Source organism: Parasteatoda tepidariorum, chromosome 3, assembly GCF_982258835.1.
Source record: "Parasteatoda tepidariorum strain Cologne lab strain chromosome 3, Ptep-v5.0, whole genome shotgun sequence".
Taxonomy (NCBI): domain Eukaryota; kingdom Metazoa; phylum Arthropoda; class Arachnida; order Araneae; family Theridiidae; genus Parasteatoda; species Parasteatoda tepidariorum.
The window spans coordinates 42255241-42279593 of record NC_141757.1 but is presented as its reverse complement, the minus strand read 5'-3'; the positions used below and the strand labels follow the sequence as shown (position 1 = coordinate 42279593).

Sequence of the window (24353 nt, the reverse complement as noted above, 5' to 3'; positions counted from 1 at the left end):
ATTGAATGTTCAAATCTTGTGACAGCACTTTGTACAGTGCTAAAAAAACTGATTAACTTTTGATCTAATGATTGGATCTTTACGTTCTAGGACTTTTTCTTAATGACTCGAGGGGATGTCTACAAATATGATAATTAAAAAGTACAGCCGATATTTTAATTTAAGATATCAGGCAAAAAGAACCTACTTTCAATACATAAATATGCCTGTTTTCGATGAATTCTAATCCCAAAAATAAAGGGGGTAGCTGGCTGGAATCTGGGAAATATGGCCCCAGTAGTTCCGTCAGGAGAGTTCTCAAAAGTTTGACCCCTTAATGTTAATTTTACTTTTTGCGTATTTCGCTATATCTCGAGAACTTTTCAAGCGTATAAAAAAGTTTTCAGCGCAATTATAAAATCCGTTTATCCAAAGATAATTCTAGAAAAGAAAATAACTTTTAGTAAATATTGATTATTTTTTATTATTGTATTTAGGAATGATCAAAAAAATTCTGAATTGTAAAAAATACATTTTTTTTGTATAATTTTAAAAAATATAATTTTACCTGACAAATACAAAATTTAGCAAAATCGGTTAAATACTTCCTGAGAAATTGAACTTCAAAAAAGTCAGACATTTAAAATTGAATTTCTCAGAAACTATTCAACTGACTTCGCTCAAATTTTGTATTTTGCCGCATAAAATTGCATACTTTAAAATGATGTAAAAATTGTATAACTTACAATTCAAATTTTTTTCGACTATTATAAATAAAATAATAATAAATATCTACTGGAATTCATTTTTTGCAAGGAATTATCCTTAAACAAACAAATTGTATAGTTGAATACGCAAATACGCAAAATGTAAAATTATCATTAAGGGGTCCAAAATGGTGATCGCTCTCCTGACAACACTATGGGACCATATTTCCCAGATTGCAGCAACCCCTATATTTTGGGGGTCAAAGAACCAAATCCATTGAAGAAAGGTAAGGTCATTCCAAGAATGTATAATTTTGTGTCTGATTTTCGTAACTTAAAATATCGTCTGGACTTATCAGTCAGCATATTTGAGGTAAGCCCCTCCAGCCATTAAAATTGAGACCTAGAACGTGCAGATCCGATCATTTGATCTTCAGTTATTCAGAATGATTCGTTTTCTTTTTTTTAAGCACCGTACATTATTTTTTCTGATGAAAGAAGCAATGTAATCACTCCCATGCAATTTATATCAGCATAGCTTAGTACTATTCTATTTTGAGCATATTTCTTAACACAACTTTACTTTCAATATAAATATTTTTTGACAACTGGTATCAGTAATCGTTATGCTCCACTTTGCTGCCGTATAATCTTAAGTGATGCCGCTGGTATCGTTTCAGTATTTCTAACGCTATCTTACTCTTTGGCCACTCTTCGAACAACAATTATAAAGAAAATATGTAACATAAAATTTTTTTTATAATATTTTTTCCTTTATTTTACTCTTGAGAGCATTATTCGTAAAACCTTGTTTGAGCTTCGAAAATGAACTAATTCGAATTTTGAATAAAATTAAAAGATTAACATAAAGTTTATTTATAAAGCTTATTATAAGAAATTCAATTGATCTATATTCATATTATTATCATTATTTACAAGTTATTTATTTTTTATTAGTACATCATTTTTTGTCAGATGTGAAGAAATAAAATTATGATTTGTTTATGTTTTTGGTTGAGTTTTGGTTTTCATGTGTTTGGTGGGATATGTGATTCAACAATCTGAAAATTTTGAAATCTGAACAAAATAAAAAATATTCTAATTGCTTGATATTTAGAGAACTGGTATTTCATCTACAATTTCAATTAATTACATTAAAATGAGAAAAGAAATTTTGAACAAAACGCTTCTCTTCACTCTGAAGAATAAAGTTTTACGCTTAAAATAGAGTCGTATTTCAAAACAATGTTTTGATTGTAAAATAAACTCATTAAGAATAAGAATCCAATAATGTATAAAAAAAATTTAACACGAGGAAATAATTTAAAAAATGTATTTAATGAAATTCTAATTTTTCCTACATAAAATAAAAATATTTACAAATAACTTCACAATAATGATAATAGTTTAAAACATATAAACTAAATAATGTACATGTTACCGGCAAAGTATGAAATCCGGAATTATATAGAATGCCTTGCCTAAAACTAGGCAAATGTTTACCGGGCAACGGCACTTGACCTTAAAAAACATCAGTGTAGGGTTTACCGGGCAAATGTATACCGGGCAATGGCAAACTAGACCTAGTATAGATTTCGGACATTTACCAAAGGTCTAGTCATACTAGGTCTAGTTAAGTGCCACCGCCAGGTATACATTTGCCCGGTATATCCTACAATGATGTTTTTTTAAGGTTTAGTGCTACTGCCCGGTATATCCTACACTGATGTTTTTTAAGGTTCAGTGCCACTACCCGGTATACATTTGCCCGATATACCTACACTAATATTTTTTAAGGTAAAGTGCCATTGCCCAGTATACATTTGCTCGGTATACCCGACACTGATGTTTTTTAAGGTCAAGTGCCATTGCCAGGTATATATTTGCCTGGTATATCCTTCACTGATGTTTTTTAAGGTTCAGTGCCACTGCCCGGTATACATTTGTCCGGTATATCCTACACTGATGTTTTTTTAAGGTCAAGTGCCTTTGCCCGGTATATATTTGCTCGATACTCCAAACACTAATGTTTCTTCTAATCTATCGTCAGTAAGTGTTAAAGTATCGAATAAATGTAATTATACCCACGAATAAATTTATATCAAAACGGATGTAATAAATATTTCTGACATTCACCAAAGCGACTTTGTGATTGTTAACATTCACCAGTGAAAGTCAACAACCACCGATTTCGGTCATTCACAGTAACATTTACATCATTTGCATAATAACCTCATCAGGACGTTTATTTCATACTTTGCCTAAATAGCATTTGTCATTCTATAGAATGCCTAGGCATTATATACAATGCCTAGGGAAAGTGTGTAATACTTCTCATATTTCATACTTTCCCTAAAAACGTCCAGCATTATATAGAATGCCTAGACATTCTATATAATGGCGTCGTTTCATACTTTGCCAGTAACATATAGAAACGAATTAAACAAATGGTATTGTGATAATACATATCGGTTTTTAAAAAGATTCAATACGATTCAAAAATATATTTTTGATAGCAGCTTATAACAACTACTAATAATGTTTCTTTTTACTTACATGCATCGAATCTGGTGTTTCTAAAATCTAGATAAATAATGACTTTTAGCTAATATTCATATAGTATTTTAGCTAGTGATTTAAGTAAAACACTGGTTTCTATACAAGTACATGCACAAATAACAAAATTTACCCAGATGTGTTTACATTACAATAAATACTACGTCATATTGGAATATTCCTGTAAAATTTTTGGGGGGAAATTCAGCTGGAAAAGAATATTTGGTCTAAAAGAAACTGGAATATAACTATATTAAAAAAAGGTAGGGGAAGATGATACTAAATGACATTTTAATACGTTATAGGAAATCAGTCTTAGGAAATATAAAAACATTGTACAATTATTTTCTGGAAAGTAAATTAGTCTTCTATTAAATTAGTCTATGAAAAATATGTTTCGTAAATAGCCTCACTCTATATATGTATATATATTTATATATATTATGTCGCACAAAGCTATTCACAAAACATGTTTTCAAATACTTACCATCCTTTTTATATACTGGTCTTTTCAAAAGAAAATTTAGTTTTATGCATACGGCTGACTATATAATACTTTTACAGAATTTTTATTTCCCTAAACTTTCCACATTTTACACTTTACACAAGACTTCCTTAATCTGAGAATAAATTCAAAAATTACAGATTAATGTTTTTTTTAAATTAAACATTTTCATCAGAAATGTTTATTTTTTAAATTTTGTTCACGTTTTTAAAAGTATATTAAAAAATAAAAAAAGAACTGATTTTTTTAAAATTTAAACTGGATGCAAGGATCAGTAATCAAGAAAATCATTTTAATGACTTTCGGATTTTGTAACTAAAGTCCCTGAAAATTAAATGCTAACAAACCTTATAGTCTAATTTTCTCATATTATATTTTATTTTTTGACTCATAAAAATAAAAACTAAATGAAAAATCATTACATTATCTCTTAATTAATCAAAATGTTACCAAAACAATTTTATGAATGTGTAATAAAATAACTGAAGTCTTTTATAGTATGAAACATTAAGTAGTTTATAGTCATAAGAATATATTTACAAACATATTCTATGTAAATATATTTCGTAAGCTTACGTGTACTATTGAGATCTAATATTACAGGAATATTTATCACCTGCGTCTAAATCGTATGGATCAGTTTTTAATTTTAAGCACTTACTACTTTAATTTCAGTTACATATTACGTAGCTAAATATCAATTATATCAGATTTAGGACAAGTGAAATGAATCACTTGTTTCTCCATTTGTTCAACAGTATTCAATGAAACTTTGTATCAATATAAACTGGTTGTTTCTGAGCTAGACATAATGAAACAGCATTTAAATATAATGTTACAATTAAAATATGTTTGTTTCTTTACGAAAAAATAATTTTATGTTGTCTATTAAAGGAGTGTTAAAGTAATATTTAAAACTTAAAGTATGTTAGCATTACTTTTTTTATATAAAACCCAACATAATTTAATAATTTAGAATATCACTTAGGAATTAAATAAGATGTTAAATAAAGAAACATTAGATAAAAAAAACTTCCTTTTTCCGAAGGAAATTTAATGGAACAATTATAATCTTATGTAACAAAACAGACAACATGTGACACTTTATACTCACAAGGGTCAATGAGTTTATTATCTAAGTAGGAAAATAAATTTAAGTGTGAAAAAAACTGTTAAAAACAAAAGTTAGCTCAGAAAAACAATGATTTATGTACCTAACATATCAATAAGAATAACATAACATTAAGAACATAACATTACCTTAATGCATATACTTAACACAACATTAAGAATAGATATACCAGCATGTATTTTTTGACATGTGTGCGGAAAAAACACCGAACGCAACTTCAATAATGCGGAAAAGTTCTTTTAAAAACTAGAGAAAAATATGACAGAAAACTCAGATATGAATTATTCTGTCATTTAGGGTTAAAGGCATAGAGATTACTTAGAACGATTATTGCTTAATCAGTTAGGGCTATTGCTTATAGTAGGAATATATTGAGTCTGATTTTGAATTTTCATGTCAGAGTTTCTTGTTTTTGTAAAATTTCGGAGCATATTTTATTACATTAAAGGATTTTTTTCTTTTAATTGACCTAATCTATATTCTATTTTAGATTTGAAGGGTTTTCATGGCATTCTATAATATTTGAAATACGTGTTTACTTTTGTTTGTACGCAATATTGTTATCTGTAAAAATGCATTTTAGGAGATAAATTAATTTATTTCAAACAAATAATACATATTTCAATATTAAACATAACATTAACGTTAACAACGTTAACATAGTTAACAACGTTAAACAACATAAACAACGTTATTCATAGATTAAACTATTGTAATCACATAAGTTTTAAGGATTATTATAACGTATTTCATTTTTAATTTTGCTTAAAATATAAACTCTCTGAAACAAAAATGTAAAGAAAATACTACTTACACTATTTTTAATACTAAATGTTTTGATCAGTTTATATACATTTATTTTAGACATTTGTTACAATTTCATCAATGATCATAAGCCGAGTATTGAGGGGCAACTTAAATCCCCCTAGCTTATTTTTTACTCATTTAAGAAAATATTCAGCAAGTAGAAAAAGAGTGAATGTAGATACCTAAGTTTTATAAAAATTTAAACTCTAAAATAATAGTTCTTAAATTGGTAGATGCCTTACATTTTAAAGTGGAATAGTTAACCATGAATGATGGGGCATAGTAAAATATATATGATTTGTCTTTCTGAAAGTCATTAATTCTTCTTGAAAGTTTATTTTTTCTACTTTTTATTTGATTAATTTGATTAACTTATTCAATCTTATTTCATTGTAATGTATTTCTTCTACTGTAGATTTCTGCGCAAGTTATGGTTTTTAATTCTTTTAAAACATACTTTCGCATTATTAAGTTAACTTTCTAATTGAAATAAAAATATTACGTTCATACAAATTAAGCTTATAAACCAACAATGTAATAATCTTTAGCAAATTTATAATATCTGTTTTAGAATTATTATGTGCGTCTTACTATTTACAGATTTTTCCATTTTATATCTTGGAATTTTCTGATTATTGATAAAATAGTTATTATAATTAAGAGAATAGCTATCAACAATGGTTATTATAATATTTATTAATAATCGTTATTATAATAGTTATTAAATTATTAATAAAATAGTTAGTCTGATTATTAATAGTTATAGTTATTCAGCTTATAAATAAAATAGTTATTACATATTTTCCACTATTACTCATCCAAAAGAAAATCTATGTCTACACAATAATTTTGATTCTATGATTACATATTTTAAATTCATATTTTATGCATGTTATTGAATCATAAATGGTTTTTTTTTTTTTTAAATAAATTAAAGAATATATTTCAGTTGAAAACTTTTTTTGATCAAAATAAGCATCACTTACCTATGGGTCCATCTGTGAAACAATGAATATTAAAATAAAGCAAACAAACAAAATGTAAAGATATAAAACATGAAAAAATATCATTTTTGAATTATTTAATTCGCCAATAATTTGTTATTTAATACTTACAGGGGTCAAATCCATCATCTAAATAATGAAATGAAAAACTATAACTTCTTCATTTAAATCAACAGAATTAGGAAATATGAACTTAACACCTTTAGTTCAGAATTTTCATCTAAAGATTTTGTGTTTCAAGTTAATTATAACTATATATATTTTCTAAATAATCAAATACTTATTGTGCTAATTTGTAAGGAATTAAAATACTTACCCATTGCTCCAACTGTGAAACAAGAAATATTTTAATTTTAAAGAAAACATAAAATGAACTACATAAAATTTAATTGCGTAGAATAAATGTTTCAAATATTACAAAATATATGTTTTTATAAAATTTAGTTTAAAAGGTAAATACTTTTTTTTGTATTTTTCTGAAAACTATTTCTCTTTTTTTTACGAGTACTGGCGTGAACATATTAAAAAATTTAATTATGATATAATTAAATATTATATGTAATGGGTTACATTTAATACTGTATTGAAAAATTCAAGGAGTAAATTTAACACACTAATTATCTTTGAGATATTTATTTAACTGTGTTTTGAGAGATATATTTGTGAATAGATATGGATATAGAAGCACATTTCAAAGAGAAAAAGCAATAAATTTTACAATAAAAAAAGCTTATTCTTTGCATTTCAGGCAAAAATATTATCATTCAGATATTAACAAAGTTTTAAACAAAGTTTTAAACAAACTTTGAAAAGAAATGCTTATTATTCAAATTAATTTATACTGATTCCGAAAGAATTTATAAAAATAAAATTATTTTTATTTACAGAGAAATTTATTTTATTGTGTATCTGTCTCTGTCATCTATATTATCTAAGTCGATTAAAATATTGTTAAAAACACTCAAAACAACATTCCTTTACTTTAGAGCGTTTTAGAAGTTTTGAAAGATTCTAGAATTAGAATACGTGATAGAAGAGAAATATTACATAGAAAATCATTTTATTCTTACAAAAAAAGTATTTTATTTGATTAAATTAATGATAAGACTTTTCCCCTTTGTATGAGATTTTATATAATATTAAAGTGGTTTCAACATTTTTGCACTTAATCCTCAAAGCGTTACGCTTACACTAAACTCCAATGACAATCGATATTATATATCCAACTGTTTACGCGTACAAAAAATACACACTAAAATAAGAAACATGCCCGGAAGTTACCGCTGTTGCTGTTAGTTATTCGTTAGTAGAGATAATTCCAACGTTTGAATAAAACATTTGCTTTTTTATAATTTGTTCAATATATTTAAAGATTTTTTTTAAAGTTAATTGATTGATCTAGCATAAAGGTGCATTATAAATATCTTTTGTTTGAAGTTTTCCTTTGCAAAAATCCGTGCAAAAATCAAAAAATAGAAAACTTCACTTTTAACATTGAATTTTTGACTTCTTTTATCTGCAAGATCCATAATTTTTTAATGTGAATTCAGTTTCAAGCTAAATTATGTTCTTAAATTTATCTAACTTTGAAATATAAAATAAATAAATTGTATCTCCCTCAATAAAATAGTATGATTACTATCATTAATTAGATACGAATGAATACGAAGTAAATGAAGAGCTTAAATGTTAAAATAATATTAAAAATAGCGTAGTTTAGAGAATTAATTAGAATCAGATTTTTTATATCAAAAGTATAAATAAAAATAATTTCCCTTAACTGGTCATTGATAAAAGTTTTATTTTACGTTAAATATTTCTATAAAAATGAAGTAAACAGAATTTAGTGAACTTGAAAGCCTTCAATTTAATTTTTGATTCAACATGATTCAAACATTTATTTTTATTCACAGCTTAAAATAAAAGTTTTTCTACTTACAAGCATCAAATCTGCTATGTCTTAAATCTGTATTTTAAAAAAATTAATTCATTTGGGTTAATTAATATAATTTTTAAAAATCATATTTAAGAAAAATACGGCTTCGACACACACATACATACTCCAATACATAAAAACAAATAGGTGATATTTTAGGAAAACCTGGAAAAGCAACCATAAGAAATATTAAAAGAAAAGTTTCACAAAACAAGTTTTTTTTGAAACACCGATATCTTCTTAATATCTCTTGACTCTTGATAAAAAAAAAAGCTTTAAGCATGCAGCTGATAATTAAATGTTTTTAAACCTTTCATTCTTTCTCTAACTCCAAATTTTTACAAAAAATACTTCCTTTATTTGAGAACAATTTTAAATAGTTGTATTAAGTTTACGCATATTTTCAAAAAATTTTCGCGTTTTGATTAATAAAAGTAGATAAATGTATATACTTTAATTTTACTCAATTATTGAAATCATATTTAATATAATCATGCATCCAAGTTACAGAAATTGTGATTTTTACAATGATTTATTTAAGCATGCTTTGCATTTACGAAATAACAATGCCATACAAAATTTTCGTTTATCACTAACATAACAGAGTATTTAAAACTATAAAAATTAAAGAATTTTTGAAAAATAATTATAAAAATTATTAATTCATAGAAGTTAAAAAAAAGCTTCCTTTTTTGAAATATTTCTTAAGACTTTAGAAAAGAATTTTATAAAACTATAATTATGAAAAGTAAAATTTGGCAAGATTTTGAAACCGTACATAACACTATACAAAAATAAAAAATTTGCATTAAAAAAGCAATATTTTATATTTCATACTCACAAGGATTAATGGTCTTATATTCTAAATAAGAAAACAAAAGTTATGATGCACACAATACAAATTAAAATAAAAAGTATAACTACCCTATTTATTCAGAGAATTTATTAACCTAATATAATCTTAACCTATATAGAATTTATTAACCTAATAATTTATATAACCTACCCTATTTATTAACCTTACATCTTTTAAATACGTAAACAAGTTTGTATGTTTTGAAACTGCGTATGAAATTGAAATACAAATGGTAATATTTGTTCTGTCAGAATCAGGTCAACCAGGCTACGAGGCCAACAAATCAGGCCAACGAGATTGATTCATAAAGTTTTGATACGAACTGTGCGGTCTGTCACGGGCTACGCAAAAGTGGTATACTTTGGCCACAGGATAACTTACACTACTTTTTCTGAGTACATTTTGGGCGCTGATTTTAACAATATGGTTTTCAGTTTGAATACTAATTTTCATTGCATAAATTTCTTATTTTATTGAAGATTTTGAATCACATATTTTAGTTTTGTGTGTCTTTTAAAAGTAAGTGTATAATAAAAGTTTTAACATATGTTTTCAGATAATTCTACATCAAATTAAGTCCCTAAACTCGTGATTTTACGTCTTACGCCCTATGACAACTTTTAAATATGGTCCCAATCGATCATTTTATCATCGATTTACTTCAGTGATTAAATTTCCATAACGATTTTTTTATATTTCTTTAATTCATTGTTGTTTCCTGTTCAGGGTAACAGTTTTTACAAAACTAGATTTTCCTGCCCTCAGGGCTAAATTAAGAGTTCAGAAGTCCAAAAGGACACCTTAATAAGAGACTCCTGATAGAAAAAAAGTATTTTCGATTTCAAGTAAATAAAAAAAATATTGATTTCGTAATTCTGTAACATAATTTGCGCAGTATATTGCAAATTTTAACCCTCCTAATATTGTAATTAATATAATATATATTAATTATTATATATTAATTAATATATATTACATATTTGCTGACATTTTAAATTTCAAACTCTCCCTTTTTCCAATCACCTAGCAAATATCCTTGCTCACATACTAGTTATATATCGTAGTAACACATGCTTCAGATGCACTAGTATCGAATTATAAATTAATTTTCATTTTAAATAAAATGAAACCTATTAACTCTACCGCGAATTAGAATAACTTACCTATTGGTCCAACTGTAAAACAAAAATATTAAAATAAAGAAAGCACATATGAAATATAAAGTATTCAAAATGTATAACACATGTTTTGCACAATTTATTTTTTATAGTTTGTTGTTTTTTACTCACAAGGGTCAAGTCCATTATCTAAAAATGAAACTATATTAGTTTAGCAGTTAAAGAAATTCTGTAAACAGTTATAAGTATTTCATTTCTATTACGAATCATAAACATAAAATTTCAGAAGCCTGAAAACATTTATTATGCCTGAAGACGAACTTTTTTCATTTACTTCCAAATGAGACTTCTTATACTCTGTACGTGCCTTCTGTTTGATTCTTAAAATATTTCATTAAGGTGCTCAAGGTCTGTATTTAGGAAATAAGCAGCACACGGTAAAGATATAGCTATAACTTTATTCTTTACACTCAAATAAAAAAATTATTTATTTTGGGGTTTTTTTGTAAATGCATTTCACTATTAGCCGTCATTTATTTAAAATGGTTACAATCAAAAAATGCCTATCCGACAAAGGAAAGGGTAATATTTTGGACAATGGAGACTAAAACAAAAAACAACGGGAATAAAGATAAATGCATGATTATGTACATTCATTTGTGCTTCATTCGCCTTTTTGTTTGCTTTAATAAAAGGTCTATTACTTTTCCCTATTCACAAGGAGGAAAAGGAAAGAAATTTCAAATAAATATTAATGTGTTACCAATTTATGTTGTTTTTTTTTTTTCATTTTAAAAAAGTCTTTTTTTAACGAGTTATAATATCACCCTCCTCTACTATTTGAAACAAATTCAAATTTTTTAGTGTGTACTACATAAATAAATATCAGAAAACTCAGAGCTAAATCTTTCAAGCAATCGTGGTCGTAAGTGTTCAATTACAGTTAGAATGAGAACCACTTGACGGTTGAAAACTGTGCTTAAAAATCATAAAATATACTTCAAAAATACTTCAGTTTTTTAAAAAAAAATGCATCCATTTTATTTCATCGGGGGAAAAAATTTGTCCCAAAACATAAATTTATAATATTTTGGAATGCACACCAAAATGATATATCATTAATGCCAACTTTTTTTTGCAATAAATATTATTTTTTTACACTTCTTGAAATGCTAAATTTTCAATTTCAGTTTATTGTTAAATTCAGTAAAATTCATTTTAAGTACTAACAAAATTAACACAACACATATTCCAATCCATTTTTATTGAATTGACTTTAAAGTATTTTTATTTTATTTTGCCTGGAAATTGGGAATGAAGCTAAACTTGATCTGAATCCAATTAGCTTATTCGTAAAAAAAACTTACCAATTGCTCCAACTGTATAACAATATATTAGAAATATATTAATTTCAATTACGAAGCAATAATAAAAATAGCATTAGATATACTAAATTTAATTTCTATAAATTTCATTTTGAATAATAAATATAAATTTTAAAAAATGTTATTGCTTTTCATTTGTCACTTTATGCATGCATATATAATAGCTCATATAAAAATGAAATAAGTTATTTAAAAAAGTATAAACTAAATATACTACCAGTATTAAAATATATCATTCTGAGCAACTAAATCAATACATCTATTTTTTATAATTAAACATGAATCAAACAAGTTTTACTAAGCTAAATGTATTTTACAGAAAAGAAGTAACAATATACACAAGCAACTCATTTAATATATATTTAATCAACATATTTTTAAAGTATATGCTTTTTCACACATTAAAACAAACACTATGTTATTCTACTTACAAGCATCAAATTTATTCCTTTTTAAATCTGTATAAGAAGAACAGTCACTTAAATGTTGAAACTTTTATATAATATATATTTTCTGAGCTCAAAAAGATATGATAGGTTGTCTAAAAAATGATGATAGCCTAAATTCTTAAAATATTTAAAATAGGACGGTTTCACAGAAATGGTCAAGCATTTTAATTTTTCATAATTTCTCGTTTAATATTTGAAATATTCAAAATTCTTTCAAAAATTTAATGATAGCTGTGAATAGCTATTTCCATTTTTTTTATTTAAAAGAATATTATAAAAATTTCCACGTATTTATAAGAACATCTAAAAAGAATATTATAAATTAAGCAAAAATATGAAAGGTATTTTTGATATTTACAGAGTTATTATTTTATTTAGAAAATAATTTCCAATAAGTTAAACAATTTCAATCAAAAATAATAAAACAAAAATAACTGAAACTTATTTCTATCTTATTAAAATGTCTTAAAAAATTCATAATAAAGGCTTATTATAAAAAAATAAGTAATTATATACCAGGTAATTGAGCTGAAACGAAACAAAAAAGAATTATTTAATTTAAAGTCAAAATTAAAACTATTAAAACAACACAAAATCTTCATACAACATTAAGAAATTTTATCTACGAAGAATCTTTAATCTAAAAAATTTATCTAAAAACATTTTCTCAGTATGAAACTTTTATCGATTAAATTTTGGTTTAGTATTAATCTGTAAGTTATTAAGAAGAAAATTTAATTTAATTTTCATTTCGTAATTTAAATTAGTCAGCTTATTCCATATTTAAAAACATTTCCTATAGAATACGTTGTGTTAATGTATTTAGTGTTCAAACTAGCTCAAAGACATTTTTAATAAGCGTATTACACAATTAGAAAATTATCTAGAGTGTGCTACTCAACAATATGTTTCATAAAAAATTTTATCAATTTAAACAATGTGCAATACATTGGAGTTTGATGTTTTATACTCACGAGGGACAAGCTTATCACCTAAAAAGGAAAATAAAAACTATGATCCATAAAAAAGTGGAGAAATGAAACTATAACTACTCCATTATTTTGACTTAAGAAAACTATGAAATGTAAACTTAACATCTTTAATGTATACAATATTGCGTATTGCTTTTATATACAAATTAGAAATACCGAAATTGATTGCACTCATAAAAATTATTTTAAAGCTGGTGTATATTTTGTAAGCTCCTTTCTCTGCTATTTTTCAAACTTCTTTTTAAACGCATCTCTATTTAAGGAAACTTCTTTATTAAATTTCATTTTTAACATTATTAATTTATATTTCATTGAATTCTATCTCTTCATTCGTAAATATTTAAGCAAAATTATGGTACTTAAATCTTTCTATCACATGACTTCAAGTCATTTAAAGAATGTTCTCATAAAATAAAAATGAAACAAAACATTTGATTGAAATATTTATTTTTAAAAAATTCAAATTTATTAACCCTTACTGTAAAGAAATTATGTAACTTTAAAAATACTATAAAATGTAGTTTCCACAATGTTATCTAAGTTGATAAATTAATTATACTAACAAAGCAATTAATATTACTCTAAATTAATTTCTTGATTTATGTGATTTTTATAAAACGTACTCACAGTGAGTGTTTGACGGGATGATAAGGAAATAAATGTTTTAGCTGATTCAGCAGGTTCTCTGGTTTCAATCCTGACGCTGACAGAATGGCCAAAAATTTATACTATTTATATTTTTTCGAACGTTTCACGGTTAGGTAAGGAAATAAATGCTTTAGCTGATTAAGCAGGTTCTCTGGTTTCAATCCTGAAGATAACAGAATTGACAAACATTCATACTATTTATATTTTTTCGAACGTTTCACGGTTAGGAAAGGAAATAAATGCTTTAGCTGATTCATCAGGTTCTCTGGTTTCAAGAATGAAGATTACTGAATTTCCAAACATTTACACTATTTATATTTTCTTCGAACGTTTGATGGTTAGGTAGGGAAATAAATGCTTTAGCTGATTCAGAAGGTTCTCTGGTTTCAATAATGAAGATTACTGAATTGCCAAACATTTACGCTATTAATTTTTTTTAACGTTAAACAAGTGAGTAGGGAAATAAATAATTTAGCTTATTCAGCAGCTTCCATGGCTTCAATCCTGAAGATAAATGAATTGCTAATCACTTATACTATTTATATTTTTCCTAACACACAGTGCAGAAAACACGGAGCACCATGAAAGATTTTCAATCCATGGATGAGGTTCTAAGGTACTAAAATTCAATCTTAATGGTTTAAAGAGATGACCTAAAAGTCATTAATTATTTAGGGACGGCGATATTTTAAGTTACGAAATCAGACACAGAAACGTATTTTCTCTACTTAAACATGCATTTCGCTCGACTGCTTTGGATTTCTCAGCCTCAACATATGAAGAATAGCTGCAATTTGGGAAATCTGATCCCAAGCGTTTGGTTAGAAAAGCATTTGAAAATTTGAAAGTATCCTCCTGCCCTTTAAAAGTAATTTTACTTTTTGCGTAGTTAGTCATATCTTGAATTTTAAATATTCGAGTTTTTAAAAATCGGATTTCTCAAGAACCATTTATCCGCTCCATTCCAGAACCATTTCGTTCAAACTTTGTCAAATAAAATGACATTCCTTAAATAATGTAATATAAAATATGTTTCATTATTACTAAATATAAAAATTGAAAGAAGAAGAAATTTTTAAGAAATATTTCTTTTGGAGTTATGGTTAAACAAACAAATTTTATAATTGTGAGCAAAAAATCCTCTCTTTGCTTAAGAAGTTTCCAAAATGTGGCAAAATACTCAAAAAATTTAAATTACGGAATCAAAACTTTAAACGTCTCTCCTGATTTAATTATTGGGACCATATTTCACAGAGTGTGGTTACCTCCCTTATTTTGACAGTAAAAAAATTCAAGTCCGTCGAAAAAAAAGTATGTTTATTGAGAGAAAAAATGTTTTGTGTCTAATTTTTTAAATGAAAATCCATCTGCAAAACAATAAATGTTGTAATAAAAAAACCGCACTACAAAACGGTATAAAAATTCTAAATATATAAATAGTAACGTTCCAAGTTACATGATATCTAATTTATACATACCCTGGTAGAATTGTGGTAAACATAATGGCACATTTGTCAAGAAATAATGATTTATTTATTATATTCATATTATTTTCGAAAGATAGTAATATTTTCTAGAACTGCTATGTTTAGTTTAGTCAGTAATGATTTTGCACTTCAAAACTTGATTTTAATTTTCTATTTCAATTTTAAACTAATTTCTTTCTAAACACTGTTATGATAATTTTTTAATACAACTCATAGTCAAAGTTTTTCTAAATGCTTTTATGAGCTAATTCTGTGTTTAACACTGATCTGCTTTTAAAAATATTTGAAATCGACAATATTTCGAGTTACTAAATCCCAAATTATTTTGTGTTTTATTTTAAATGATATCGAATATTTTTGTGAAAAAAATAAACATTTACCGAGTATTAACAAAACTTACCCTTTGGTTCAGCTGGAAAATAGTAAGCATTAAAATAAAAAGCAACATAACAAAATTATATAAAAATTATGCAAATAATGACTGAAAGTTTTACAAATTACATTATATTTAACGTATGAATCTGATTTGTATTCTAAAATTCGTTATACCTAGGTCGAACAGTAACAAACGTAACAGCATATTATTCAGGAATCAATGATTTTGAATGATGAGAACATTGAATTCATTGTTATTTTTTGAGATAGTAATACTTCTTTTAGAATTACTATGCTTGCATTTACATATTTTCATTCATATCATAGTTGTAATATATTACTTCTTTCCTGAAACCACTTTCTTCCAAACATTGCTATGGCATATTTATTTATTTAAATCATTGTCAAAGCAGGTAAAACTTTTCTGAAATTTCTTAAGGGCAAGTTTTTTAATTAACACTGATCTGCTTTTAAGATTATTTGAAATCGATATTCTTTGCATGTTACGAAATTGCAATTTATTTCGTGTTTTATTTAAAGTGATATAGAATATTTTCTATGGCATATTTATTTATATAAATCATTGTCAAAGCAGGTAAAACTTTTCTGAAATTTCTTAAGGGCAAGTTTTTTAATTAACACTGATCTGCTTTTAAGATTATTTGAAATCGATATTCTTTGCATGTTACGAAATTGCAATTTATTTCGTGTTTTATTTAAAGTGATATAGAATATTTTTGTTAAAAAATATTTATTTGCAGAGAATTAACAAAACTTACCATTTAGTCCAGCTGAAGAATATTAAGTATTAGAATAAAAAGAAAACACAACAAGACGGAATAAAAATTACGCATATAATGAATAGAAACTTCACAAATTACATAGTATCTAACGAATAAATCCGATTTGTATTGTAAGATTCATGATACCCAGGTTGAATAGTAATAAAAGTAACAGCACATTATTCAGGAATGAATGATTTTCATATATTCATTATTAGTTTTGAGAGAAGGTTATATTTAGTTTTTGTTTAGTTTAACAGCTACAGATCTTTAGATTACTTCATTTTTGAAATTACTTCATTTTTGAACTATTTTCTTTTTAAACTTTTCATCACATATTTACTTATGTAACTCAGCTTTAAAAGATGAAAGAATTTTAAAGACTAATTTTGCCTCAAAGTTTAATTCACAGAAAAAGTATTTGAAATTCGTCATCTACGTCTAACTATAAATGATTTTGTTTTTCGTATAAACTTCAACAGAATACTTCTATTATAAAACGTTATTTTTTAAACAAAATGAGCAAAACATACCATTTCCAGCTGAAAAGTGATCGATATTAAAATAAATATAACATCTCTTTATAACTGTAGAAGAAATAATTTATATAATAATAATATTTTTTGCGAGCAAATTCTGTTAAGGCCGTCCAGTTTGAATGTTAAAAGTTCATTCTCCATTTTTATTTTTATTAACTTTCAGAAAGTAAAAAAATAATTCAAAAAGAAACATGATGGCTAGTTGATAATATGATTTAAAAAGAGGAATATCTTTAAAGAAGATTGTATTATTAATGTTTTAAACTACTGTTTAGTTTAATTCCTGCAAATTTTGTAATTTGCTAATTTCATTCCTACTTGTACAACTATTTTTTTCGTGTATTATTATTACATATGTATTTATATATACTTTAGCGTTAGAGGAAATGAATTTTTCTGAGTAAATAAAATTCTGATTTTGAATCAAGGAGTGAATCACTTAAGTATTAGAAATTTATTTTCAGTGTATTACTTTCATTATATATTATTATCATGTACATTTATTATAGTATATATGCATCATTTCTGTGTAATGTTATCACATACTTTCTAAGTTTTAAATGAATTTGAAATTAAATGAAGTCTAGTATTTCACTAAAAAAATTCCTTTTTATTCAGAATTGGTTCACTCCAGCAATAGAAATATAGTGATCCTATACGACCACCTTGGTATTCATTGGTGGTCCAAAAAATTAATATCTTTGACAAATTTGAGAAATATTGAACTTTACAATATCGAACAAGAGAGATCGAACTTTTCTATTGCATGATTGCATGATTCATGTTATGGTACACTTCAATGGTCATGAATTACCATCTTATTGCACCCTAAAACTAATCAGGTTCCTTATCCCATAATGATTGGACATTAGAATTTATTAAAATTTATTTTAAAAAAAGCTAAAATAATATTGGCAAATAGATTTAATACATAGATTAAAGTACTGAGACCAAATAAGTAAGGGAAGAAAACAGAAAAAGTAAGAACTAACAAAACATTACAATTATGCTACATTTACTAAAAATTAAGTTAACTTCAAAAGTGCAAAAATTATGTCTTATAGATGACAATTACACCTTCAGTACATGAAAAAATACCAGAGTTCATGGGCCCACATAAAAATTTGTATATGCATTATAATTGTTATTCTCACAAATATCGATAAGCGAAATAATAAGAGTTTAAAAATAACCGTTATTCCATTTGAAACATCTTAAAACTAAAACTTAACCTACGCACAGAATAAAATTTGAACAGCAATTTTTTAAATGCATGGATTTCTCGAAAAAAACTTCTTTAATACTTTTTTATAACTTCCAAACATATTTTGAGGAGACAATATTGTTGCCATGCGGAAAACATTTTACGATAATTGTCGCGATGTCGCCATACTGGAGTGAGGAGAATAAGCAATAATTACCACTTAGTCCACCTGCCAAATAATAAATATAGAAATAGAAACATCACTGTATAACTATGTAAAAGACCATTGATGTTATGAATAGAGTAATAAAATTAATACATGCTCTTAGTTAATACATGCATAACTTAAAACAAGAAAAAGATATAATAAATAATAAATAACAATAAATAATGTGTTTTGATAAGAAAAATATATTTAGAGAAGAGGTATTAGTATTTTTTACTATTACCATGTTTAGTTTACCACTTACAAAAAAGTTTCCTAATTAATTTTATTTCATTCTCTTTATTCTTTTAAAAAAGTATAAAAGAAACTATAATACCATTTTTTTACTTCATTCTTGAATAATTTTCTTCCTAATATTATTAAGGTGCGTGTATTTATATAATTTAGCTCTAAAAGAGTGAAATAATTTAAAATGTTTTCTAATAATGGTCCGTAGGAAACGTATTTTAAATTTATGCTCCGTGTATTCTTGTTCTATGTTCTAACAATTACTAACTCTACTTGTTCTACTCTTGTTTCTAAAATTATGTGAAACAAAATATTTTTTTTAAAACAACTTTCATTCAGAATGAAAAAAACTTACCCTTTACTACATCTGTTGAACAATAAATATTGAAATGAGAAAAAACATCACCACTGACTGTTCACAAATCTCATATATAATGAAAGGAAGTTTTAGCAACTACATAATATTAAATCCATGAACCTTGTGTAATTTATAACAATTTATGTCTCTCTACTTTTAATTTTCGTTATCATTCAGTATATATGTACTTAACTCAAAATGAAAAACGGTAGCTTGAAATAGAGTTCTTTTAATCAGAAAAGTAACTTTATAGATATTAATATTTCTTAAAATTATTATGCCTAGTTTGATAATGTTTCTTTTTTTGAAATTTCCCACTTCAAAACATGATTGTAATTCTTTATTTTATTATTTTTCCACTTTTTCTCTATTATATCGGTCAGCTTTAGGGAGTATAAGCTTATTCTAAAGAGTTTTAAAGACGAAGAAATTTGAAAACAACCCCTGATCAACTTAAAAACATTTGAAGTTTATCTTTTTTGAACTAAATTGCAAATTATTTAAAGTTTAAAATTCTACGTAATGAAATTGTTTTCTGGAGAACATTATTTTTGTTCAGAATGAATGAAACTTACCGTTCAGTCCATCTGCAAAGCAATGCGTTGTTAAAATAAATGAAACTTCAATCTATAACTGTGTGAATAACCTTTGCAATAAATAGCATTTTTAGAAATTACGTAATATTTAATGTATAAACCTAGTTTGGACCCCGAAACTTTATTTTTTTACTTTTTTTTCCTTATATTCAGTAATTGAATACATAAATTTACAGTAAAAAGAATAATGTGTAAAAAATGCAATATGATAGAAAATTTACCTGTCAATTTTCACTAACGCTTGTGAATTAAACACGTAAAAGCAGTTAAAAAGCTAAGAGGTTACTAAAGAAATCAAACACAATATAAAAGACGGATACAGAAAAAACAATGTAGAAAATCATCACGGTAGCAATTGGGATTACTTACATATTACCAAGAGTATATATAGCAGTTAATCCTAAGCTATTATTATAATAATAATTCCAAAATACATGAAATTTTTGAATTAATATGATAATTTGAAATGAAGGGAAAAACATAGATCCATTTATTTATATATTTCTAATGCCTTTTAGAGAAATGTTAACATACCAGGAACTAATGCTGAAATGAAACAAAAAATATTATTAACAGCTAGTGACTTCCTATTACTAACAAAAATATCAACACAGACGAATGAATTTTGTATCTTTTTAAAATTTTAGTTTGATTAATGCCATAAATATCATTAGATAAAGAAATTTTAAGAGCGTAATACTATTCTCTGTGTTATTAACATAAAATAAAAGTTTCATTTCCTATTTTTGTTCAAAAAAACTGACTCCATCGTTATTTTTTTACAAAAAGGCAAGTTTTTATTAGTATAATATGTTATTTGTATGTAAACCTTTTTCAAGTCACAAATCAAAAATTCTATCTATGTCTTTTTAGATTGTATTAATTTGTTAGAAACTCTATTATTTAGAAAGCAAAATCCATTTCCTATTTTAAAGTAATATTACAGTTCCTAATGAAATTTATACTTAACATAAAAAATCTCTGATGCATGCCTTAGTAATTAAATCAATTTATAGGTAAATCATAAAATTTAGGTATTGAAAAATCTTAGATTGTTAAAGTTAATTAAATAGCTAATAAAATTATAACTCTGAAAACAAAAACAAAAAATCCATCTTATCTGTAGGTCATTAATGTATTTACAGTTTTCCTATTTATATCTTATTATTTTCATTTTATTATATATTTTCTATATTATTATCTAGTTTTATCTTATTATTCAAGGTTTACATTACTATTTCTTTTTATCATATTACCAATTTATATCTTATTATAAGCAATGATTTAAAATTACACTTAGTGTATTAATTTTAATCGATAGGTTTTGAAATGTATTTTCACCTGAGACTGAACACGATGAATTTTCTTTTGTATATATTATTTTCTAGCTTAAATTTAAAATATATTTTATTTTATTTTGTATATCTATTTTCCTTTTGTATATATTATAATATCTACAAAAGGAAACTGACATAACTACATAACTGACGAACGTAACTGGCATGCATAACTGGCGAATGAATTTGAAAATGCAATCCTTAATAGATCATTATTCTACAATTTTTAGCTAATGTTTTAATGAACTTTTTATTTTATTTTCGAAATTTAAAAAAAATTAAAATGCTATTTCAAATTTTGAAAAGTTATCATAAACTCTTCAAAAGTAAAAACATGGGTTTGCATTAATCTTAAAGATTTTTAAATAACGTAAACAAAAAACACAAAATATATGATTAAAAAATATAATTTTTTTGGTTTTTCGAATAATATGTACCAATTATGAGAGACTTATCCGGAGAGACAATTATTTTTAAAGGTAATAATAATCTCGATTAATAATTAATGCTTACCTTCAGGTGCAGCTGTACGAATCAGAGATAAAATAAGTCGAATGTTTACAAATTATTAATAGCAAAAATATATCTGATTGTCATAAATATTTATTTATTAAACAACCCGTTATTCAAAAAATTAGAAAATATGCATTGAGACTCCTATTTAACAAATTTCTATTGACCACAATTTCTAAATTAACGATTTTTTTTTCTTTTTTCCCAATTAAAAGGAAGATAAATATCTCATCAAACAAAAACCCCGTATTAGCAAGATTGGAGAGCCATCACCCAGTTATTTTATCCTTATAATTTTTTTTTATCATTATAATATTTATTTTATTTTGTTTTTATGTTATTTTTATTTGTAATTTCCAAAAAATCGTCAAAAAATTTTGACCTTCGCCAACATTTATATTTTTATTTCTTTAAATGCATAAAGATTAAATAAAATTAAAAATAAAAAATAAATATCTTTTCGCCTGGCTAACCAAAATATACTATTTTTTTAAACAAAAAAAAATTATTAACATTTTTAAAATCTCAGATAAGCTTATAAAAATAGAAAAGGGGAAAATATTTTTAGTTTATTTAAGAATGACCAGTCCGTCACCCACTTTGCAGTTTAAAATCATAATATTTTCACACTGCACAAATGTACTTAAGAAAATATATACCTCTGTAAATATTAATAACAGAAATCTGAGATAACATACGGCGAAAAACTGCACAGCTAACTTTTTTGATGCTCTATATATTCTATAAAACAATTTTGGCACCAACTTTCTAAGAATACAATCGAAATTTCAATCAAATTTTTCAGATACACAAGTGAAATTAATTATTTCGTTATTTTTATGCAGCAGCTAAATTCATTGATTTTTTGCTGCTGCATAAAAATTGCACAATTCGGTCATGGATATTTCTGTCTGCTACAAATTAAAACCCCTCCACAAATAAATTACGAAATTTATTATTATTATCATCCCCGGTATAACGTATAACTTCGATTTAACTTATAAAATTTTCAAGCATGATGAATTCCTCGGACAATCAGTGAATAGAAGTTTGGCGGTAATTATATAAGGAAATATATAAGCAAGTAATCAAGGAAATAATTGAAAACGTTATCCTGAAGACTTTTTTCTACCATTATTAGACTAAAAAAATAATTGAAATCATTTTTCATATTTGATCTTAATTTCATGTACATGTATTGTTTATCGTATTTTACGAGTAAAAAGCCTTTAAATTCAGCTTTTCTTGATCTTAAAATTAAAATATTATTATAATTTTTGTAATTTAAGCATGAAAAAAGAAAAGTTATTACAAGTGCGAGAAAGTAAAGGCATATAATCAAGAAGTTAATAAATTATACAAACAAAAGAAATCTGCTCAAATTCGAAAAGTGTGAACATTATTTTTAATTTTATAAAATATCCTTATTTAAAAAATGTCAATCAATATATTTAAAACAGGTTATAATTAAATATTTTTTTAAATATATATAATAATTTAATTTTAATTGATTTTTATTAAATACAAATTAACTTTCCAAAGGAAAAAATCTTAAAGAAAAATGAATATTAAATATAGCTTTTATAAAAGCAGTGCAAAAATGTTAGTTTGACGCATAAATAAGAACAAACATTTACAAAAATACATCTTAATAAATAATGTCTTGAAAAAACATATCTTACGTCTAGCTTTTATGAAAACTGCAAAAGAAAATATTTATTTAAAAAATACAATATTACTGTTTATTAATTCTAACACTTGATGCTAAAAGAATTTAAAGGCGCAGAATTTTAGGCAAAATTGCATCATTTTTAAATCAATCTGATAATTTTATTAATGTTATTCAATAAAAATAAGTCAAGGACACAAAAATTTCTAATAACACTAATACATTTATAATGCAAAAAATGGAACTTTGCCTGGTTATAACATTTTATATTTTTGCAATAATTTTTTTAAACAAACTGTTTTATTTGAATTCTACACGTAGATTTGTAAACAAATCATTTATAAATTCTAATATGAAAACATGAATAATTTATAAGTTCTGAAATCTACTCACCGAATAATTGACCAATGATAAACAAAACGATTAATTTCGTCATATTTTAGTTGTATTTTAATCTTTTCAATTTTTAAGTTCCATATACAGCAGCAATAAGATTCTATCTCCGCACCGTTTTATGGGAAATCCAGGTGTATTAATAGACATAAATGCTTCCAACGCACTGGTGCAACTTTTATTTTTTAGAATGATTTCATTTTTAATATCAATCCTCAATTTTATTGGCTTTCGGATGATACGAGAACATACTTAGGTCATTTACGACGATTTATCATATACGGTGGCTTTGATCATTCGCATTTCAGATTGATACGAAATATAAAGCGAGCATATTCAGCTCTGAGGAAAAAATAACAAGAAAGTTCCTCAAATTATCTCCAATTTGCAATATCCGTGCAATGATTACAGCAAAGCACATTATGGCTCTCTTTTCTTTATTTAATTTTTTTTTGTATATTTAATGGTTAAAAATCCAATTTGTATAGAAAAGAGTTGTGCAGAAAAAAATTCTGGTTAAATTACCGTATTGTGTGGTGATTGCATTTCTGGTAAGGAAAGCAAACTTAATT

At 25.1% G+C, this 24353-nt stretch overlaps 1 protein-coding gene and 2 long non-coding RNA genes across 4 annotated transcripts in view; all 3 read right to left on the bottom strand.

Moving 5' to 3' along the window:
- The window catches only part of LOC107448023 (uncharacterized), a 38138-nt gene extending 26352 nt beyond the window's left edge, over nucleotides 1-11786 (bottom strand). The window contains exons 1-4 of one of the 2 annotated variants that reach the window (XR_015432511.1): nucleotides 10646-11786; nucleotides 8630-9488; nucleotides 6802-7018; nucleotides 3243-6684 (exon numbers count right to left, since the gene is read on the bottom strand). The gene's annotated coding sequence lies outside the window, so the exon portion shown is untranslated. The remainder of the gene's footprint in view (nucleotides 1-3242; nucleotides 6685-6801; nucleotides 7019-8629; nucleotides 9489-10645) is intronic. The other variant, XR_015432510.1, reaches the window with a different exon arrangement.
- A 611-nt stretch (nucleotides 11787-12397) lies between these two features.
- Nucleotides 12398-20402, bottom strand: LOC139425151 (uncharacterized). Its single transcript, XR_015432512.1, has 4 exons — nucleotides 16716-20402; nucleotides 15962-15973; nucleotides 13409-13426; nucleotides 12398-12962 (listed from the first exon to the last, which is right to left on the bottom strand). It is a non-coding gene; the product is annotated as an uncharacterized LOC139425151 (long non-coding RNA).
- A 1317-nt stretch (nucleotides 20403-21719) lies between these two features.
- LOC139425149 (uncharacterized) lies at nucleotides 21720-24153 on the bottom strand. Its single transcript, XR_011636403.2, has 3 exons — nucleotides 23782-24153; nucleotides 23402-23419; nucleotides 21720-21731 (listed from the first exon to the last, which is right to left on the bottom strand). It is a non-coding gene; the product is annotated as an uncharacterized LOC139425149 (long non-coding RNA).
- Between the last annotated feature and the right edge of the window lie 200 nt (nucleotides 24154-24353).